Source organism: Apodemus sylvaticus, chromosome 14, assembly GCF_947179515.1.
Source record: "Apodemus sylvaticus chromosome 14, mApoSyl1.1, whole genome shotgun sequence".
In the NCBI taxonomy this organism is placed as follows: domain Eukaryota; kingdom Metazoa; phylum Chordata; class Mammalia; order Rodentia; family Muridae; genus Apodemus; species Apodemus sylvaticus.
The window spans coordinates 42,586,931-42,608,722 of NC_067485.1; the positions used below are offsets into that span (position 1 = coordinate 42,586,931).

Below are 21,792 nucleotides of genomic sequence, written 5' to 3' on the forward strand. Positions count from 1 at the left end.
ATAGCATCCTACGACTAGTCATACTCATGCCTAGGTAAAAGATACACTTACTGGCATATGGCATGACCCTGTTTTAATATGGGAGCAAGTTTCTGTCTGTGTTTTCACACACACACACACAAAGATAGAGCCCTATGGCTGACTGAAAGATTTGTCCATCAAATGGACATAAATCCTGAGCCTTCTAGTAATTATGATTCCAATTATGAAGACAGCTCAAAATCTCTATCAGGCAGAGCCAGCTGAGTTAACTTGGGGCGTAGTCTCCACTCCTATGGGAGAAGTAAATGTATTCTATCAATTCTCAAAGTCACCTCCCTTACACTGGTGGCCAGACTTTGTGTCTAATCATTGCTAATTTCAACTGAGTTGAATACCTGGGACATCCCCCACAGACAACCTTAATCCTGTTTGCTCTTAACTTTTCACTTTGTATCTTAAGCAGATTGGTTGTCTTCACACAGGATAGCCTTCAGCAAAGCTCAGTTATTCACCCCAGCAGTTATTCAACCCTATTGAGTGCATATTCATATGTCCTTCGTGGATTTGGTTTGTATAGGGGGGGGGGGAAGGTGTGCTAACGAAGGCCAGTATCCAGAGACGTGCAACTGGGATTCTTGAGCTCTTATCAACCTAAGACCGAGGCAAGTGCCAAAAGGCCCTGTTTGTTCATAACAAACACTAAAAAAAGACTGTTTGTTTAAATAAACACAAACAAGCTGCTCATGTTCTCAGAGATGGATAAGAAGGAGTGATAGAGACTCAGACGTAAGCCAGGCACCATACTTCCCAGACTGGATCATGGAGTATGAGTAAACCTTGTGCGTCCCAGCAAGCTCATCTTTAAAAAATAAAAAAAGGAGCAGTTGTGCCCTTTCTCCAGCCTTGAGCGGGCTAAACAGACATTAATCGTTTGCCACAATCTATCTTCTGTCAACCTGGGTAGAGTCTTCCAGCCTAGATGGACGTCTCCTGTCTTGCCACATCTGCAGCTTCCAGCAGAAGCTGACTGCCTACTGAGATCTGTTTTGCAACAGAATCCAGCTGAAATAAAGCAACAGGATGCAGCCAAAAACAGGGGATGGTTCCTTGGTTCCCCCCACCCCTATATATTCAGAGCAGAACATTAAACTTTGAGCCTTGATCAGAACCTTTGTCTTGGCTCATTATTTCTCTCACCTACCCATCCTATTCCATACCCAGCTCTTCTTCTAGATGCACCCAGTTCTTTGTGGTGGCTAAATGGCTACAAGTTTGGACTGTATAACCAAACTGCAATGTGAATTTCTATCCATGCCAATTGAAAGAATGACAAGTAATAAGTGATGAGGATTTTGTAGCCAAAAGTGTATCACCTATGCTTAACTGAGGTTCTGGCTGGAGACATTTTTATATGTCAGTCTCAAAGCTGTTCCCATATGGAGGGATCAGCAAATGATGTTACCTCTCTGTAGGCATATATTTTTCTCAACCTACTTTAATAAAGGTTCAACCTCCCTCTCTAGCTCACCAAACACCAGTTATGTGGAAAAGAAAGGTTATTAGAATACAGGGGAAGTAGACTTGTTTAGAAATAGTTCTTTGGGGCAATTCCAATTTTCATTGTTCTCAGTCCTATCCACTAGCAAACACCAAACATGAATCAGCGACTGTAGTCCAGTCCACTCAGTAAATACCACACATGAGTCAACAAGGGCGATTTCAATCCAGAAGAAACCTCGAGGCTCACCAACCCACTTGAGTCTGCGGAAGTAGCAAGAAACCCCAGGAACCTCATGAGAATTTCTCTCTATGAAGTCACCACAAGCAAAGCTCAGCCACACAATGTAAGATGAATCAATACATGCATGTTGTCAGTGAAGACTAGCAAAGTGAAACAAGGCAAACCAATACTCCCACTCCCACTGTCTGTAGGATCATACTCATATTCTTTCTAAACACTATGCCTTCATTCATGTGCCTGTTATAGCAAAATATCCTGTCACCTGTGTCTGCTTCAGCTAAATATTCTTTCACATGTCTGCTTTAGCAAAACATTCTTTCATGTGTGTGCCCTAGAAAAACATCATTTGACATAATGGGCTTTTCAAAGTAATCAGAAGTGTCTACTTCATGTGTCCTGTTTTGTCTTCTTGATTTCCTTCCCCTGTCTGCAGCTAAGATCTTCAGGGGCATCTTCCACTTTCATATCTGATTTTTATCAGTTTGGATGGAAAATGTAGCTTTTCTTTTTCTTGTTGAGACAAATGCAAAATCTCTTCCCCAATGCAATGCACTTCCTGTCCTCCATTTTGAGGTCAAGACATCCTTTAATATAAACAGGCTGAGTTAGTCAGTAATTTCTTCCTCCAGTCCTGATATATCTCTCTACAGGTCCATTGTCTGACCTGTAGGATTGTAAGCCATAACTGTAACAGGTATTTTTACCATAATGTCTAAAAAATTTTTGTATTCTAATGAATACATATGTCAAAGCATCACCAGCTTCAGTCTAATAAAGCATCTTTAAGATAACCATCGTGTCTAATAAATGTGCACTCTCATATTCACTCTTTTTATAATTTAAAGCAAAAGTCCATTGGAATTCTCAGTGCATATTAATAACAGTGTATGAATGCATGTAGACATCTTAATTCTTCAAACTTTACAAAATGAAACATATCATCTATTGTATGACATTGCTCTCAAGGTGTCTTTATTAAACAGGATTTGTATTTTAAACTCAGCATATAGACTTTCATTTAGTAATTGGTCCTTGACAATATAAATATACTATTTGGTCTGACAAGGTTGGTTTATAACTGGAACTCGTTTATCTAGCATCAATATGGGCTACCATTCTATAATCTCCTTAAGCATTTGTGGATCCTTTTCATTTAGAACTAGTTTTTTTGTTTTGTTTTGTTTTGTTTTTATTTGTTTTTTGATATTTTTGTAGTTTCCAGGTCCTCTAATCACTGTTCTATATTCTCTAACCTAGCATTCCATTTTTTAATCTTCTTGTCTAAGTCTTCCTTCTATTAATCCCTCTTAAAACGGATATATAAAATTGTAATCATTATTGAAAAATAACTATTTTATGCTAAGTATAGAAAAATTATATGTAATTCAGATGTACTATGACATTACATCTTTTTCCATTTTTAACATGGAAAAATATTTTTTAACTTATAACTGTTTTGGTAAATATTTGATCTCAATTGGAGGTTTCTACCTGATTTTTGATCATTCAGTTTCCAAATAAAAGACATAAAGCTTTTATATTTCTAATCAGCCTTTAGAGCACTTGAGGTGAACAAATATCTACCCTCTATGCTATTCTGTCTACTTCCCTGCCAATCACCCTGGATATGACTTGCCGTGTTCTGCTGGGGCTGCTCTTACTCTGCATGGCCAGCCCTTGTAGCCATTTCTCATGATTCTTTTCCTCATGGTGTCTTCTCTTTCTACTTCCTCTCTCCTCTTGTGGTCTCTGCCTCAGACCTCAAGCCTGAGGTAGTCAATCTCTAACTCTCTTCTGCCCAGCTACAGGCTATAAGCATCTTTATTAAAACAATAGTTTTGAACTAATGAGCAAGGTTACATAGCATCACTTGGTGTATGTGAGGATATCCCTAGGGGCAACCAGACCTTGGGGAGCTAGTATTTAGCATTGCAATACATAGCAAACAACCAAACATTAACAAATAACCCCCTTCTTTCTTTGGAGACTTTACCCTTTTATTGTTTAAATGAAATATTTCTTCCTATAAAATTTGATAATAGTTTAGAAGTTTGGGGTTTTTAGTCCCATTGTAGCTTTGGTAAAAGGTTCCTTTAGCCCTTCTGTAACTGTTGGCTCCTCAGACCAACAAGTGCCTATGGCAGTTAACTCCACCCCTTCAGCTCAGTCTAGCCCTCAGCCTGACTGTGGCTTGTGGTCTTAGACTGGCATGTGTTTCTGCAGTCATCTGGGGCCCATGTGCCACCTGGGTTGGGCTGATGTTTGCCAGCCTATGCCAAGACTTACCTCCCTCTAGGCCTCTGCACAATTGCAGGCTTTGTCCGAAGGCATATTTGGGTTTCCCACTGGCTGCAGCCTGAAGGCTGAGGGGCCCAGTGGGTGGTGTTCAATCCCTCTGCATGCCAGGAAGTGCACCCCGACTCCAACCTGCAAGAGCCCATAGTGCGACCTCTGCTTGATACACCCTGCCAGCTTTGCTGCAAGGCAGCATCTTCTCTTAATGGAGCCATGCCTCTGAAATGCATTCACCTTCAGTTCTCCACTCTTGGCTAGAAAACCATCTTTCACCCAGGACTCTGTCTAATAACTGAATATGAAATTAAAAAGTTGTGTTACATGGCACCACATATGAATGAACTATTTATTCTAGCTAGCCCATATAAAAGAAACAAACCTGGTGTTTATTCACAAGCTGTAAGCCTACATTGGGTAGGATCTATGCTATTCTTACCTATATCTAAGCCATATGCCCCTTATCACTTGCTGTTTGAGTCTTGCCCAGGCTGCTTCTCTCCATCAGCCTGTATTCAGGGTGCATTTCTCCTGACGACATGCTCATGACCCATCTGGCGTCATGGAGGCCCCCTCCTTCTCCCTCTGTCCTATTCTCCTTGCCCACCCCCCCTGGTCTCTCCTGAGACCCCTCTCTCAATCCTCAAGTCTCACCTTTCTCTCTCTACTGCCCAATCACAGGCTATAGCCTTTTTATCAGCTTTAAATTGGGGAGGAAGTTTTACACAAAAAAGGCCAATGTATGTGAGAATGAACTTGTCTGGATGGCGACCAGATCTTGGGGATCAAAATTTAACATTTGTATACATAGCAACAGACCAACCTCCAAAAGATGACCATGAGTTCAAGGCCATCTGGGCTACATAGTGAGGTCCAGACTTGCCAGAGTTATAGAGAGAAACATAGCAACAAACAAAAAAATATATTTTAACTTATCATTGTTGTGGTAAATATTTAATCTCTTTTTTTATTTCATTCCATATATTTTTTATTTATATTTCAAATAATTTCCCCTTTTCTGGTCCCCTACTCCCCGAAAGTCACATAAGCCCCCTTTCCTCCCCCTATTCTCCCACCCATCCCTTCCCACTTCCCTGTTCTGGTTTTGCCTTATATTGCTACACTGAGACTTTCCAGAACCACGGGCCACTCCTCCGTTCTTCTTGTACCTCATTTGATGTGTGGATTATGTTTTGGGTATTCCAGTTTTCCAGGCTAATATCCACTTATTAGTGAGTGCATACCATGATTAATCTTTTGAGACTGGGTTACCTCACTAGTAACCAGTATGATGTTCTCCAGTTCCATCCAGTTGCCTAAGAAATTCATGAATTCATTGTTTCTAATGGCTGAATAGTACTCCATTGTGTATATATACCACATTTTTTGCATCCATTCTTCTGTTGAGGGATACCTGGGTTCTTTCCAGCTTCTGGCTATTATAAATAGGACTGCTATGAACATAGAGGATGCAAAAATACTCAATAAAATTCTTGCCAACTGAATTCAAGAACACATAAAAACGATCATCCACCATGATCAAGTAGGCTTTATTCCAGGGATGCAGGGTTGGTTCAATATATGGAAACCCTTCAATGCAATCCACTACATAAGCAAACTCAAAGAAAAAAAAAACACATGGTCATTTCATTGGATGCTGAAAAAGCATTTGACAAAATTCAGCATCCTTTCATGCTTAAAGTCTTGGAAAGAACAAGAATTCAAGGCCCATACCTAAACATAGTAAAAGCAATATACAGCAAACCGGTAGCCAGCATCAAACTAAATGGAGAGAAACTTGAAGCAATCCCACTAAAATCAGGGACTAGACAGGGCTGCCCCCTTTCTCCTTATCTTTTCAATATTGTACTTGAGGTACTAGCTCGGGCAATTCAACAACATAAGGAGGTCAAAGGGATACAAATTGGAAAGGAAGAAGTCAAACTACCATTATTTGCAGATGATATGATAGTCTACCTAAGTGACCCAAAAAAACTCCACTAAAGAACTCCTACAGCTGATAAACAACTTCAGTAAAGTGGCAGGTTATAAAATCAACTCAAGCAAATCAGTAGCCTTCCTATGCTCAAAGGATAATAAGCAGGCTGAGAAAGAAATTAGGGAACTGACCCCCTTCACAATAGCCACAAACAGTATAAAGTACCTTGGGGTGAATCTTACCAAACATGTGAAAGATCTGTATGACAAGAACTTCAAGACTCTGAAGAAGGAAATGGAAGAAGACCTCCAGCTTACTTTCTCTAGGCTGCTTTTAGAAGGAAATGTACTAGTTTAAAGATTAGCCAAGTAAACTAGATGGTCACTATGTACAGAGCTCACCTGAGTGGGATCGAACAAATGAAGCTCACCTGTGGTTAGGCTACCATAGCAACTCCTTTCCACTTCACCTCCTCATGATCGAAATATGATGCCAAGTTCCTACTGCACCTGCCAAATCTTAGCTGAGACCCCGAGAGACAATTCTGAGAAACTGTTCCTGAGATATGATGCTAGCCTCCTGAGATTGTTCCCCGAATACAATGACTTTCCCTCTTCACTCCTCCCCACACCTGCTTACTTGCCTTTATAATGCTTTGTGTGAAAATTAAAGATTGACAGCTTTATCGGGATTTAGACTTGCTGTCCGGTTCTTTTGTGTCTGTCTTGTCTCTCGCAATTCCCCTAGGTGGTTCCAGGACCCTGCTGACTGTTCCACTGGTCAGGACAAGGGTCCTGATTGATTCATATTAAATTCTAGCTTAACTCCTTTAAAAAAATGGTTTAATATGGCTGGAGAGAGCACTAAGTAGGAAAGAGCACTTAGTAGTTAACGGTGTATACTGCTTTTACAGAAGACTGGAGTTCAGTTCCCAGCATTCAGGTTGGGAGCTTACTGTCACCTGTGATTCCAGATCCAGGGGAGCCCAAAGCTTCTGGCCTCCTTGGACTTATGCACATAACCCACAGAGATATACATATATGCATAAGTAAAAATAAGATAAACCTTTTAAAAATTCCTAATTTGAAGCTGTTTTTATGGATATTAGGGAAAGATGGCTCAGTGGCTAAGATGCTGTTATCTCATGAGAACCAAATTTAGGTTCCAGTACCCATGTCTGGCAGCTCACAAATGCCTATAACTCCAGCTCCAAGTGATTTGATGCTGCAAAGGTACCTGAATGTACAAGCATACATGTACTCCTCCATATACATAAATAACAAAAAATAATGTACTACACAAAGAGAACAGAGAAAACAACACTGCAAACAACTCTAAGTCTCCATTGTATTTTATCTTATTTTAACATCTTTGTTTCAGACAGGAATTTTTTCTTTTCCTTCCTTTTCTCTTCCTCCCTACTCCCTCTCTCTCCCCTTTGTTTTCTCAGTATAGCCTTGGCTTTCCTAGGACTCACTCTGTAGACAGGCTGGCCCTGAGCTCACAGAGATCTGCCTGCCTCTGTCTCCTGAATGCTGGGATTAAAGGTATGCACCACCATGGCCCAGCTCTAATGCCTTTTCTAAAGAGCTTGCAGAAACAGTGTGGACTCACATATTTTTCAATCTGGAAAGGTTGCTGCAATTACTTTACATTGTGATATCCCTTTGATTTTCTATATAAATAACCATATTTATGCAAATTAGATGGTATTCTCTCTTACAGATGTTCAGCAATAATGCTTTTTTGCAGTGCTAGGGATTGAGACTAGGGCCTTGCTGGTGATAAGCAAGTTCACTGCCACTAAGGCGTAGCCCCTGTCCCAGTGTACACTCTACGCTGGGAGCTCTTCTTCAGCACTTCTGACTTCTTTGCCCAACCTCATTCAGGTGTCACCTGATGGTGCCTCTGTGGCCTGAGTATTGGCTCAGCAACACTCACACAAACGACACAAAAGGAGGAGAGGTTAGCACTTCATGAGCATTGACAGATGGGAATTCAGGAAGTGGGAAAGGCTTCACCCTTCCTTTTCTCACAGATGGCTCTGGCAGACAGGTTCAAGTCTTCAGAGATCAAGCAACACTGTGGAGAGGAGACACTTGCTCTCCCCTTTTTGGGGCCTCGCTACACTAGTCATTAATCTCTCTATTTTGTTGGCAGAAATGGTGGTGATTGCTGGTGTGCTTGTCTTATTTCTGACATAAGTAGGAGCACATCTACTCTTGGATGGAGAACAGTATTAGGAAAGTCACAGACTGTGTGTATCTGGATCCTAAGTGACTCATCTTTGTTGTCAGCTTGACTGCGTTTAGAATATTCCCCCAAGAGATTTACTTCTGGGAACATTGGGAGAGCTTGTCCAAAGATTACTGAGAGGAGAAGACCTACCCTGAATGTGGATGGCTCCACCCCATGGGCTGGAGATATGCTAAAATTGAAGAGGAGAAAAGGAACTGAGCAGAAGTCCACCCAACTCTCCACTTCCTGATTTGCCCAGATGTGGGCACACAGCTGTATCAAGCTCTACCTGCAACCCTTGCCAAAGCCAATCTTGCCATTTTGCCTTTCCTGTTACGGTAAACCTCAAACCTGGAACCAAAATAGACCCTTGTGCTATTGAGTTATTAATTACAGAGGCAAAATAAATAACTAATTCACTCCCCAAAAGATAACCACTACTGATGGACAAGAGGCCATTTTTTCCATCAGTTTTTCTTCCTTAAATGCAAAGGGGTACTAATGGCTAAGGTGACTAGCATGACTCACCTCCTCAAAGAATGACCAGATAATCCATATGCCAAGGACAGAGGTCAGCTTTGAGTCCTTAGTACAGAACCATTGCTACCTACTGGCATCCCAGACTATAGTGGGCACTTGTACCACAGACAGGGAAGTATTTCTTCCTCATCAAAATTAATTCTAGTCCAAATTTGGATCTGCTCTCAGAGTCAGAACATATCACACAGTACCACTATCTTGTGTTGCTTCCTCATCATTGTCAACTCAATGGATCTACAGTCATCTAGGAAACATACCACTGTGTGTGTGTGTGTATATGTATGTGTGTGTGTGTGTGTGTGTGTGTGTGTGCATCCCCAGAGATGTTTAACTGCAACGAAAGACTTATCCTGAAGGTGGATTGGATTATCATGGACTGAGGTTCTGAGCTGAATAAAAGTGATCTGAGTACCACCATCCCTTCCCCTCTCTCTAGGTACGATGCAATCAGCTGCATCATGGTTTTGCCACCATACGTTCACCATCATGATGGACTGTACCCTCAAAGGATGAACCCCAATAAACCCTTCCTCTGTCAGATATTTTTTTCAGTGACACACTGGTAATACAATCTTCATGGTAGTCCATAAATTTTTGCTTCATAGCAAAAGGAGCAGAGAACATCCCTTTGGAGTGCACTGGTTTTGATCAGTACAGTTTTGCAACAGGATTTCACATACTTTGGTCCAGCCTCCAATGTGCTATGTAGCCAAGAATCACTTTGAACTCTCAATTATCCCAACTGCTAGTATTAGAGGTGTGTGCCACTATGCCTGCTCAGTTTCACTGTATTTACCCATGTCCTAGAAAACAAGGGGATCCCATCTAACAGGCTAGGAATGGGCTAATCAAAACTTAAGTTATAAATGTACCAGTGAGAATATAATAGTCTAGAAGAAAATGTTCTCACAGGCAGCCACTCACAAACTTACATGACAGTCAATGTATGATGTCATTCCTCCTGCCAGTCTGGCTTGCTAGGGGAGGATAATTCTGCTCATTTTCTTATCAAGCAGTTTCAGGATTCTTCATCTCTTTCATGATGCTGAGTTCTGCTGCTTGGAGGGCAGTAGTACCAACAGCAACTATTGGGTTGCCTCCTCCCACTGAAGTGAAGAGCACAAAAAGACAATGTCTAGACACTGGAATTATGGATTCAGATTACTAAAGGGAAATCAAGTTGCTACTACACCATAGTACTTAGAAAGTCTACACTGAAACTCAAAGACTTCTCAAAGACAACTTGTGCTATTAAAGAATTCATGTGTTCACATGTAGGCATCTGGTTTTTGCTAAAGAAACCCAGAAATACACACTGGGTTAAAAAACTAATGAGCATCTTCAACAAATGTTGCTAGTTAAACTGGACAGTTGCATCTAGAAGATCCAAATAGATCCATACCTGTCACCTCACACAATATCCAACTCGAAATGAATCAAAGACTTCAACATAAAACTAAATACACTGAGATTGACAGAAGAGAAAGTGGGAAATAGCCTTGAACTCTTTGGCACAGAAAAAAAGACTTTCTGAATTATTAGCGTAGTCACTAAGATCAACAACAATTAATAAATTGGATCTCATGAACCTGAAAAGATTCTTCACAGCAAAGGACACCATCATTTAGACAAAATGGCAGTCTACAAAATGGGAAATGTTTTACAAACTACACATTTAATAGAGGGCTAATATTCAAAATATAGGAACATTTTTTTAAAAACCCTACATATCAAGAAAACAAATAGCTTAATTAAAAAGTGGTGTACAGATCTAAACAAAAAAAAAATCTCAAAAGAGGAAACTCAAATAGCTGAGAAACACTTGAAATGTCTAAAATTCTTAGCCATCAGGGAAATGTAAACCAACACTCCTTTAAGCTTTCATCTTACATCCATCTGAATGGCTAAGATCAATAAAACAAGTGGCAGCTCATGCTGGCAAGGATGTAGAACACTCTTCTACTGATGATGAAAATGTAAACATGCATAGCCTTCATGAAAATCAGTGTGGTAGTTCCTCAGGAAGATGGGATTGATCTACCTCAAGATCCAGATATACCATTCTTGGGCATACACCCAAAGGATGCTTAATACATTCACAAAGCACTTGCTCAACTATGTTCATGTCTGCTTTATTCATAATAGCCAAAAATTGGAAACACCCTAGATGTCCCCCCTTAACAGGAGTATGGATAAAAAACTAATACCATTATATAATTGAATATCAATGAGCCATTAAATAAAATCAAATCATGAAAATTACAGATAAACAGATAGAACTAGAAAAAAATAATTTTGAGTGAGGTATCCCAGGATCCAGAACAACAAATATGGCATATATGTGGATATTAGTTCCTAATTCAATAATAACCAAGCTACAATCTATAGAACCACGAATGTTAAGTATGGGACTGAGGAGAGAGAGTAGATCTCCCTAAGAAAGTGAAATAGTTAGTTATGGATAGATGTGGGGACTGGAATGGGAGGATCAAATGGAGAGGAGGAAGAAACAGGGGGGGAAAGGATGGAATATAGGAAGAGACAGCTAAAATTACGAGCATCTGAGGGGTAATATGGGAACCTAATATAGTAGAAGTTTTCTAAAACATATATATGTATGAATATAATCTAAATGAAATTGCCAAATAATGAGGTGAGGGAACCCCAACTGGACAGCTTTTGTCACTAAATGAACCTTCTGGTAATAGGATTGGGTTACATCTAATTGATTTGTTGACAAGAGTGTTCCATGGGAATCCCGAAACAACTCAAGCTGTTGCCAAGGCTAAAGTGGCTCTCCACAATCTGAGGACAAGGTCCCATTGCTGAAGACAACATCTACATGGATTCGTGGACTATAGAGAAGTTGAGCTGGTGCCTACATAGTCTTCATCCCAATGTGCTAGTTAGTGTCTTTGGTACAGAAATGTACCCTGCATGTTACCAAAGAAGAAACATAAACATCAGCCCAGTTGCAAACCCTTTTGTCTACAATGGTGTTGCCTACAAGATATGCTAGTGCAATCACAGCACCAAGTTTGTGGGAATGAACAACCAATATCTTATTTGACTGAAAGCCCACTGCAAGAGGTGGAATCCATACCTGACACTACTTGAGTGACCAAGAACTTGAAACCAAGTAGCTCAGAGATTTGGAGTATTTGGGCAAAACCAAATACTACTATTCTTTAAAAAAAAATGAGCAGTAAAATGACCCCTAATGACATTCTGCTAAACTCATAGATCAGTGCCTTATTCAGCCATCATCAGAGAAGCTTCCTCCTGTAGCAGATGGGAACAAATACAGAGACTCACAGCCAGATAATATGCAGAGAGTTAGAGATGTTGGAACACTAAACCTTACATGGAATATCTCCATCAAATCCCTTCCTGTGGGGCTCAGAGAACCCTGCTAAGGAGGGAGCAGAAAGACTATAGGAATCACAAGGATGAAAGATATCAAGGAAGGAAGAAAGGCCCTTTAAATCAGCATGATTACGGCACATATGAACTCATGAACTGAGGCAGCATTGGCCTGTGGGTCTGCCCCAACAAAGGATCCTAGAGCTTGAAAGGAGAAGTGAACACAGGCCCCTGTTCATAACTCAGAAGCTATTTCCAATTGATAACCACTTGCAAATGAAAACTTACTTTCCTCCAAGGGAGTCTCACTGGGGAAACAAACTTCTCTTAAGTGTACTCTGCATGTCCAGCAGTAGATGGTCAAAAGAAAATGAACTCAACATCTTTGGAGGTTCTGTGTCTCGTAGTATCATGTTAGGGCTCCTCAACCCCTATCCACTTTAAATCTACTTTCATCTTATTTTTGTTTTCATCTTATTATTTTATATTTTCTCCCCTTTTACCCTAAAGGTCCAATATATATATACACACATATACATATAATTGTTTCCAGCTTAGAGTTTTTATGGGATTCCAGAGTGTGTGAATGAGTGGCTGTCTGATTCTTGTGGCTTCTCTTGGGCTCTTTTCATTCAGTTTGTGCTATCCAATTCCAATGTGTTAGTTTTCATTTCATCTTATTATATTTTATTATTACCCACAGAAGCTTATTTGTTTTCTAAGGAGAGGCAGAAAGGTGGTGAGGAGCTAGGAGCAGGATAGGGGTGAGAGCCACAATAAGGACATATTATGTGAGAAAAATCTACCTCAATAAAAGGAAAGAGAGAAAATGGACATGGGCTGGGGAGAAGTCTCAGCTGGTAAAACCCCCAAGTCACGGACATAGAGGTCTTGCTTTACCAGAATCCAGGTATAAAGCCTGAGCAGTGGCCCATTCTTATAATCCCAGTGATGGCGGAATGGGATATGAGACAGGAAGAGCCCCAGGAGCACACTGGCCAGCTTGTCTATCCTCTCTTCAGAGCCCCAGGCTAATGAAAGATTCTGTCTTGGACAAGAAGATGAAAGGTGCCTAAAGATATTGTCCTCTGCCCTCCCCACCACACACACACACTTGAGCACACTTGCATATACAGGTATGTATACCCACATGGGAAAAAAAGAAGCTGAGTCAATATACAGTCTATATTCTTTGCCTCAGATAACAGAAAAAAGTAAAAAATATTATTTTCAATATTGCCTTAGGATTTTCCCCAACTAGCCCAAATGGAATTTACCATAGTTATAAGCAGAGCATGCAGAAGACCAGCATGGGAAAATTCCATTTCAGACTTGGAGATGACATGGGGTCTCACTCTAGCCCTGAACAGCCTGCATTAGAAATGTGTTCAATATTATAAAGTAGAGGACTGCGTCATCTGTTACAGCCTTAAAAACTTCCGGGTGGAAGGCTGTATGGTCCAAAAACCATAGGAGTAAACACACACAGTCAGCATGGCTTCTGTCTTTTATCCCTATTGAAAGCTCTTCCTGACTGACTGTGGTCCTGCCTCACAGTCCAGTCCTGATGGGCTAACTTGGAAAGCAGTTGAGAAAGAACAGAAGGGAAGTATAAGGTGATGAGGTTTAAACATTGATGAGGAATTTGAGTGTACATGGTCTCAAACTCAGTGATGAGTCAACATTTCAGGAAAGCTGATTACAGGTGGTTAAAAAGTCTAAGCTAATCTAACCAATGGAAATAAATGACCAGAGGCAGGGCTTATGAGCAGAAGCAGGGTCAATTTTTAAACCAGTTTAAGACAAATTTCTTACATCTGAAATTCACTATGGAACCCAGGCTAGCCACAAACTAGCAGCCACTCCCAAGCCTCAGCCTCCTGAGTGGTGGGATTATAGATGTGAGCCAGCACATTCCACAGGCTACAGCTTTTCCATCTCCTTAGAGTGAGCTTCCCTGGGGATTCTGCCTGCAGTGTTGAACATCAGAAGGCGTGCTACTGGAACAGAGAAGAGCTTCATCCACCTCGCTGGCATCAACTCAGGTGTGTCATATCCACCAAGCCATTTGAATTAGGTCTCCAGAAAGAACTTGGAGAAGCCACACCTCCACAATCCAGCAGCCTGCTAAGGCATGCATCAGCATTTTCCAGAAGCTCTGTTTATAGAGGTCAGGTCTATTGTATGACAGGTTCTGCTGGGTTCATCCCATTTCTCCCCATAAATAGTATATAAGATGCTATACTTCTTAATAAGCTTCCTTGGCATAAGACATAGCATATGTAAAACCTCCTGAGTCCACTTCTTCTATCTTCTTTATCTCTGGTCCCTTGGCACCTCCCTCTCAGGACTCTGTCACTAAAGAATCCCCAGGTTACAGGTCATAGAGATGGCTCAGTGGCTAAAAGAACTTGCTGTCAGGCCCAATTGATGACCTGAATTTAATCCCCAGGACCCATAAGGTGAAAGAAGAGAACTGATTCCCAAAAGTTGTCCTGTTCCCTCTACACATGTGCTGTGACATATATAAAATAAACACAAAATAAACTTTTAAAATGTAAGTGAAAACATTTTTAGTAGCTCAAGGTCATAAAGTCAGTTGGAGCTCAGCCTAAGTCACAAGAAATCCTTGTAAGGAAGAAGAAGATATAAACAACTTTGGCATCGTGGAAGGGCTCATGACCACCGTCCATCCCATCACTGCCACTCAGAAGGCAATGGCCCCTCTGGGAAGCTGTGGCGTGATGGCCGTGGAGCTGCCCAGAACATCATCCCTGCATCCATTGGTGCTGCCAAGGCTGTGGGCAAGGTCATCCCAGAGCTGAATGGTAAGCTCACTAGCATGGCCTTCTGTGTGTCCTACCCCCAGTGTATCGTTATGGATCTAACATTCCACCTGGAGAAACCAGTTACGCATGATGACATCAAGAAGGTGGTGAAGTAGGCGTATGAGTTCCCACCAAAGGGCAGAAGACCAGGTTGTCTCCTGCAACTTTAACAGCAACTCCCACTCTTCTACCTTTGATGCTGGGGCTGACATTGCTCTCAATGACAACTTTGTAAAGCTCATTACCTAGTATGACAATGAGTATGGCTACAGCAACAGGGTGGTGGACCTCATGGCCTACGTGGCCTCCAAGGAGTAAGAAGCCCTGGCCCACCCACACCAGCAAGAGAGCAAGAGAGAGGCCCTCAGGGCTGAGGAGTCCCTGTCCCAGCTCACTCTCCAACACTGGGCAGCTCCCTCAGTTTCCATCCCAGACCCCATAGTAACAGGAAGGCCTAGGGAGCCCTCCCCACTCTCTTGAATACCATCAATAAAGTTCGCTGCACACCCCCCCCCCAAAAAAAAAAGAAAGAAAGAAAAGAAAAGAAAAGAAAGAGGGGAGAGACAGAGAGGAAGAAGAAAATAAAATAAAGAAAAGAAAATGTGCTAAAGAGGTACCCCAGATGCAAGAGTGTTTGCCTAGCACACACAAGAGCTCTGGGTTCAATCTCTAGTCTAAACCGGCAATCCCAGCTTTCAGGAGATGATAGCAGATCAAAAGTTCAAGGTCATTCTTGGCTACTTAATGAATTTGAGACCAGTTTAGGCTACATGAAACCATGTCTAGTAAAGATAGGAAGGAAGGAAGGAAGGAAGGAAGGAAGGAAGGAAGGAAGGAAGGAAGGAAGGAAGGAAGGAAGGAAGGAAGGAAGGAAAGACAGAAGGAAGGAAGGAAAGAAGGAAGGAAGGAAAGAATGGTAGGCTAGGTTATATTAGAGTGATTAAAGATCTCTTTCAAATGAAGGAACAGAGTATTAACAGAAACATAGTAAACATTACCTTTCATATTTCCCATGTGAGAAGCTGTGAACACAAGACAGCTGCTCTTTCTCCCAACAATAGTATCCAGAGAACAAACAGACGCTCTACTAGTGACATCTACTAACAAACTCATTCTAAATAAGGTTCCCTTCCAGGTTCTATGATGCAGCTATGAATCTAGCTATTTCTACCCTGTTGCAGATACTGTACCCACTGAAAGAAGCATTTTATAAAGATTCAAGAAGGCAGTAATGGGCAAAAACATCTTGCCAAATGGGAAGTGGCAGTTTCCTGATGCATGGGTCACCTACCTGACTTAGCCTGATATTTTCTGCAGGGTGAAATTCTTTTCACATAACAGTCATGGCTTTGTTAGGCACAACCCAAGCCTGTAATCCTAAGACTTGGGGGTTCCCACCAGAAGATGGCTGTGAGTTCTAGGCCAGTCTGGCTGCACAGGGAGACCCTGTGCAATAATAGTAATGAGACAGGCATGGAGGCAAAGCCCTGGCACTGGTTTGGAAGACTGGAGATATACACAGCAAAGGGAAGTTCCTTCCAGAACACATCTTATCTATTAGCATAATGGATGAGATTCACACTTAGCCCAATCCTCTTTTCTTGTTACCTTCCTTTGCTTGTGTGTCCAGGTCTCCAGCAGCAGCAATCCTGGCCCCTCCACATAAGCTGGGAATCCTCAGAACCACATCAGCAGGAACAGTGGCAGCCAAAGTCAAGAAAAAAGCACAGAGTCAAGGAGAGAGCAAAGACAGTAAACACAACCCACTCTCTGCAGCTCCAACTGAGCCCGCCCTTTCATTGCCTCCAGCCAGACCTTTAACCACCAAGATCCTCAAGGTGCATTGTCTTATCTATGGATTTTTGGTGTGTCAAAAGCCTTCTCTATCTGTTCTTGGTTGGATCCTTCATGTATGCGCTCATGTTGTCTATTTCTTAACAAGGACTGTGGGAGTGAGTGTTATCTCTGCATGTCAAACTCCATTTTCAGGTTTTCTGAGTTCATGAAATTTGTCGTGTCTGAAGATTGTCAAACAAGCTTGACAGTCAATTTCTATTCTAAATTTCTAGTTTGAGTGGAGCAGCTAGACTATCAGGCACCAGTAGGTGCCCAGTGCTTCCTGTTCATCTCTAGATAGACCAGAGCTGATTCAGGGTACTTCTGTCTTGAAAATGGACCATCATGAGACCCTGTCTCAACAGCTGTGCAGTTCCAATGCAATTCACCACAATGTCACAGATGTCTTCACAGACAAGGTTCATAGATGTCTTCCAACTAGTTCCCAAATGAAAGATGGCTACTTTGTTTGCTTACTTGTGTTAGGAGACAGTGTCTCACTTTATATTCCAGCTGACCCAGGACTGGCCTCTTCCTTTGCCTCTTTGGTACTGAGATTATGACTGTGTACTACCTCACCCAGATAAAAGAACATTTGGTCTGGATTTTGTTCCTTCTTGTTTTGTTTTGTTTTGTTGTTTGATTCTTTACTGAGGATCCAACCTAGGGTACATAATAGTCAAGTGTTCTACCCCAGCTCACTGCTTATTTTCTCTTTCTTTGTTTCTTTGTTTCTTCCTTCCTTCCTTCCTTCCTTCCTTCCTTCCTTCCTTCCTTCCTTCCTTCCTTCCTTCCTTCCTTCCTTTCTTCCTTCCTTTCTTTCTTTTCCTTCCTTTCTTTCTTTTCCTTCCTTCCTTCCTTCCTTCCTTCCTTTCAACAGGATTTCCCTAAATTGTCCAGGCTAGCTATGGTGGTTTGAATATGCTTGGCCCAGGAAGTGACACTATTAGGAGATGTGACCTTGTGGGAAGAAGTGTGCCACTTTGGAGGTAGGCTTTTAGACCCTTCTCCTAGCTACCTGGAAGACAATGCTACAGTGTTTTCTGAGAGCACAAAGGAAGTTGTGTTCCAGTGCTAGCCAAGGTTGTGCCTTGTGCTGCACCTGGACTTGGGAATGTTTAAGAATCATTCAGGTGGTACTGCCTTTGAAGTCATGAATAGGGTGATAGTGATCAGCTGATACTTGGCACTGTGAGAGGCCAGTGAAGGCCATTGGTGATGATACAGCCTCAGCTTCAGTTGATGGCCCAGGACCAAAGAGGTCTTGGAAAGAAGTTGAGTCTTGGCACCATGAAGCTATGAGAAGCTGTTGGTGAAGGCTGGTTACCGTGGAAGACTCCAGAGAATCGGAGATGATCAGAAAGAACAGCATCAACAATGAAGAGGAGTCAACCAGAGCCTAGAGTGCTACAGAGGACAAAAGAGACGCCAATCCTTTGGAGGAAGCCAGAAGATCATGTGAGGATCCCAGACACTAGAACAAGGAGCTGTAAAGTTGAAGTTGCCTTGGATACCCCAAGTTAGAGATGTCAGAGCTGTGGGATACCTGCTGCAGAAAGCAGTTAACCGGGAGTAAAACCAGCCCAGAGAATGAAGTTTGTTGCTGTTGAAGGTCAGATCTGTTGACAGCAGTCAACAAAGATGAAAAGAGAGATCTGATGAGTGCTTTCACATCAGACATGGAGAAGCAGAGTTTAGAGTTTTGGTTTTGCTTTGGTCCAACATTTCTGCACTATGACATTTTTAGAATGGTAATACATATCCTGTGATGTTGGAGGTATGTGATCTGCTTTTTAATTTTATAGGGGATTGCAGTGAGGTGATTAGATGAACCTCAAGAGATTTTGAACTTTGGACTTTTAAACATTGGTGAAGCTGTGATATACTGTGGGGATTTTTGACGTAGGACTAAATGTATTTTGTATTATCCTGTGGCTAGGCATGGTCTCTATAGACTCATGTATTTGAACAAGCCTATGGGGGCCAGGGAATGGAATGTGGTGACTTGAATATGCTCAGCCCAGGGAGTGGCACTATAAAGAGTTGTGGCCTTGTGGGAGGAAATGTGTCACTTGGGGGTGGGCTTTGAGACCCTTCTCCTAGCTGCCTGGAAGACAATCTTCTTCCAGTAGTGTTCAGATCAATATGTAGAATTCTCAGCTCCTCCAAACTCATGCTTACCTGTATGGGTTACATGGATGTCGCCTTGATGATTATGGACTGAACACCTGAACCTGTAAGCCAGCCCCAATTGAATGTTGTCCTTTATATGAGCTGCCTTGGAACTCTTGGTCACAGCAATGGTAACCCTAAGACACTAGCTTTGAACTTGCTCTCTTCAGGCCTTGTCCAGGCACAAACACATCATGATCCTCCTGTCTCAGTCTCCTGGGTAACTTGGATTACACACCAGAGCTACCAGGCCCAGTTTAATGAGTTTTAAATTAAACCTCTGAACTAGGTAGCATAAGTGATGTTCAAATGACATCAGACTCTTCTCTGTCTGTGAAACACCAGAACCTCCCAACATGGTGCTCAGTGGAGCCTCTGCTTCCAACCATGATGCTTCCCTTGGTTTGGATGCTAAGGCTGCAGAATGGAAAATAATGAAAACTCTACATCAAGAGTTCACAAGGTGCCAATGAAACTATTCAGTAGATTAAGGGACTTTCTGCCAAGCCCAAAGACTAGAGTTGGACCTGCTGTATCTACATGTGAAAGAAGAACTCATACAAGTTGTCCTCTGACCTTCATATGTGTACCATGTCATGTGTGCATCCACACACTATGAACACAATGTAAATAAATGTAGATTTTTTAAGTCCACAAGGAGGCTCTGGTGTCTGTGTTTATACTGTTGTTCCAAAACAAACACTGTTTTTTGTTTTGTTTTGTTTGCTTTGTTTTTATCTCGATGATAGGTTAATAATGTTTACAGAATCAGGTTCTGTAAGAAGGAGTCTGTCATTCCAGCCTCTAAGTAGGCTGAGGCGGGAGAGTCATTTGATCAGTTTAAGATTAGCTTGAGCAACAGAGTTAGACGCTTTCATACATTTTTCATTGACCAGGGGTAGTGGAGAGATGGTTCAACAGTTAAGAACACTGGCTGCTCTTCTACAGCACCCAGGTTCTAGTCCCCTTACCACATGGTAGCTCACAATCATCAGTAACTCAAGTTCTAGGGGATATGGCACCATCTTCCATCCTTTTCAAGTACTAGGCATACATGTGGGACACAAAAATTACATGCAGGCCATACACTTGTAATTCTCTAATTTTATCGAAAATATTAGCATTTAATTAACCTCCTGGGTAGCTTTAAGCCACCAGGACACAGGCACCTCCAACACCTTTAATCTTCTCTTCAGCTCTTCTGCTGAAGAATTTGGCCTTCACAGTGACAGATTGCTTAGGGAGCTTTTCCCTCCCCAGAACTCTGTAGTAGCATGATCTAACAGCATCAATGATGGGAGCAGCTCCAGGCTTGTTTATTTGCTGCGTTGACCCATATCTGCTCACTGACCAACGTCCATAATCTTTCCAGGTTGACAGTTGGCCAGAAGTTCTGGTTCCTCTTCAAGTGGTTATGCCCCATGCCAACTTTCCCAAAGTAGCTGATTATATTTGTCGAAGTTGATCCTGTGGTGATGCATGCTTTCTGCATTCCTCGGGCGCGTGCGGTGCTTACTGATGTGGCAGTAGCAGTGGCTCACATGGCCCTGGAGTTTTGAGGTCTTCGTCAGTCTGGATGGCATGGCAGCGGCAGGAAAGAGAGAGAGCCACATATAACTCTTTTGTTGTTGTTGTTGTTGTTGTTGTTGTTGTTTGAGACAGAGCTTCTCTTTGTAGTCCTGACTGTCCTGGAACTAACTCTGTAGACCATGCTAACCACAAACTCAGAAATTTGCCTGCCTCTGCCTCCCAAGTGCTGGGATTAAAGGTGTGCGCCACCACTGCGCACATAATTCTTAATGAAATGAAGTTTGCAAGTGCAGGCACCTGACAACTGAAGCAAACCTGGCATTGCCACCATTGGTGGGCAGTAGACTACACATCACTGCACTAGAGGAAGTGTACAGAGCCATATTGGAGTGTCATGCCACATGGTAGGAACTTGACATTGGCCAAGGACAATTCCTGGCTTCGGGCAGGAATCTGACTGTTAGGGCATAATAGGGAAGGAGGTTACAGCAGGAATTTTTATCCTAGGGTGGAGTGCTAAGAGTGTACTTGACATTGGTCAAGGTGAATTTCTCCCTGCCACTGTTGAACACGGATTGATCCTGCTTCACCTAGGGTGGAGAAGCTCAGAGTGAAGGTTAAGTTCATTGTTCCTCCAGGTCTACAAATCCCTGAATTAAGCAGGTGACCCACCCAGCTGCCTGAGCAGTAGAGTCAAGGACTACCAGAAGACTTACCCGGAACTCAGCCCGGAGTCTGGGGGTGGGGCTTGCCCAAACTGTTAAAAGGTCTGACCGCCATTAAAGTTGGGTCCTTGATCAGTAAACTATCATCCTGGCCTCATTCTTTTCACCCCTTCCCCATCTATCCGTCAGCTTCTGTTCCAGCAACCCAGTTCATAGTAGCTTCAGGGAACTATAGAATACAACAAGGAAGCATTTTCTGAACACGTGATTTTTCAAATGTATTTACACTTTGTAGACAGAATCTGGCCTTGAACTTTATTTTTAAAACAATTGCATTAAAGTTACTTATTCATATGGACGGATGCTTGTGCCATGGCATAAGTGTGGTGGCCAGAAGACAACTTGTGAGAGTCATTTCTCTCTTTCTAAGTGCGAGTCCTGGCATTTGAATCAAATCGTTAGGCTTGGTTAGCAAGTGCCTTTGCTTGCTGGGCCACCGTGCAGGCCACATATACAACAAAATATATAAATGTAAAACTAATGTGTGTGTGTGTGTGTGTGTGTGTGTATGTGTGCATTTTAAAAATATATATAAATATATATATTTAAAACCCTCAGGAACCCTAATTCACTGTGGGTGAAATTGCAAATTTGGTACAGCCACTT

General features: G+C 42.0%; 1 pseudogene; it reads right to left on the reverse strand.

The window, feature by feature from the left end:
- Nucleotides 1-20,077: 20,077 nt before the first annotated feature.
- On the reverse strand, nucleotides 20,078-20,514 carry LOC127665143 (60S ribosomal protein L27a-like; annotated as a pseudogene).
- Between the last annotated feature and the right edge of the window lie 1,278 nt (nucleotides 20,515-21,792).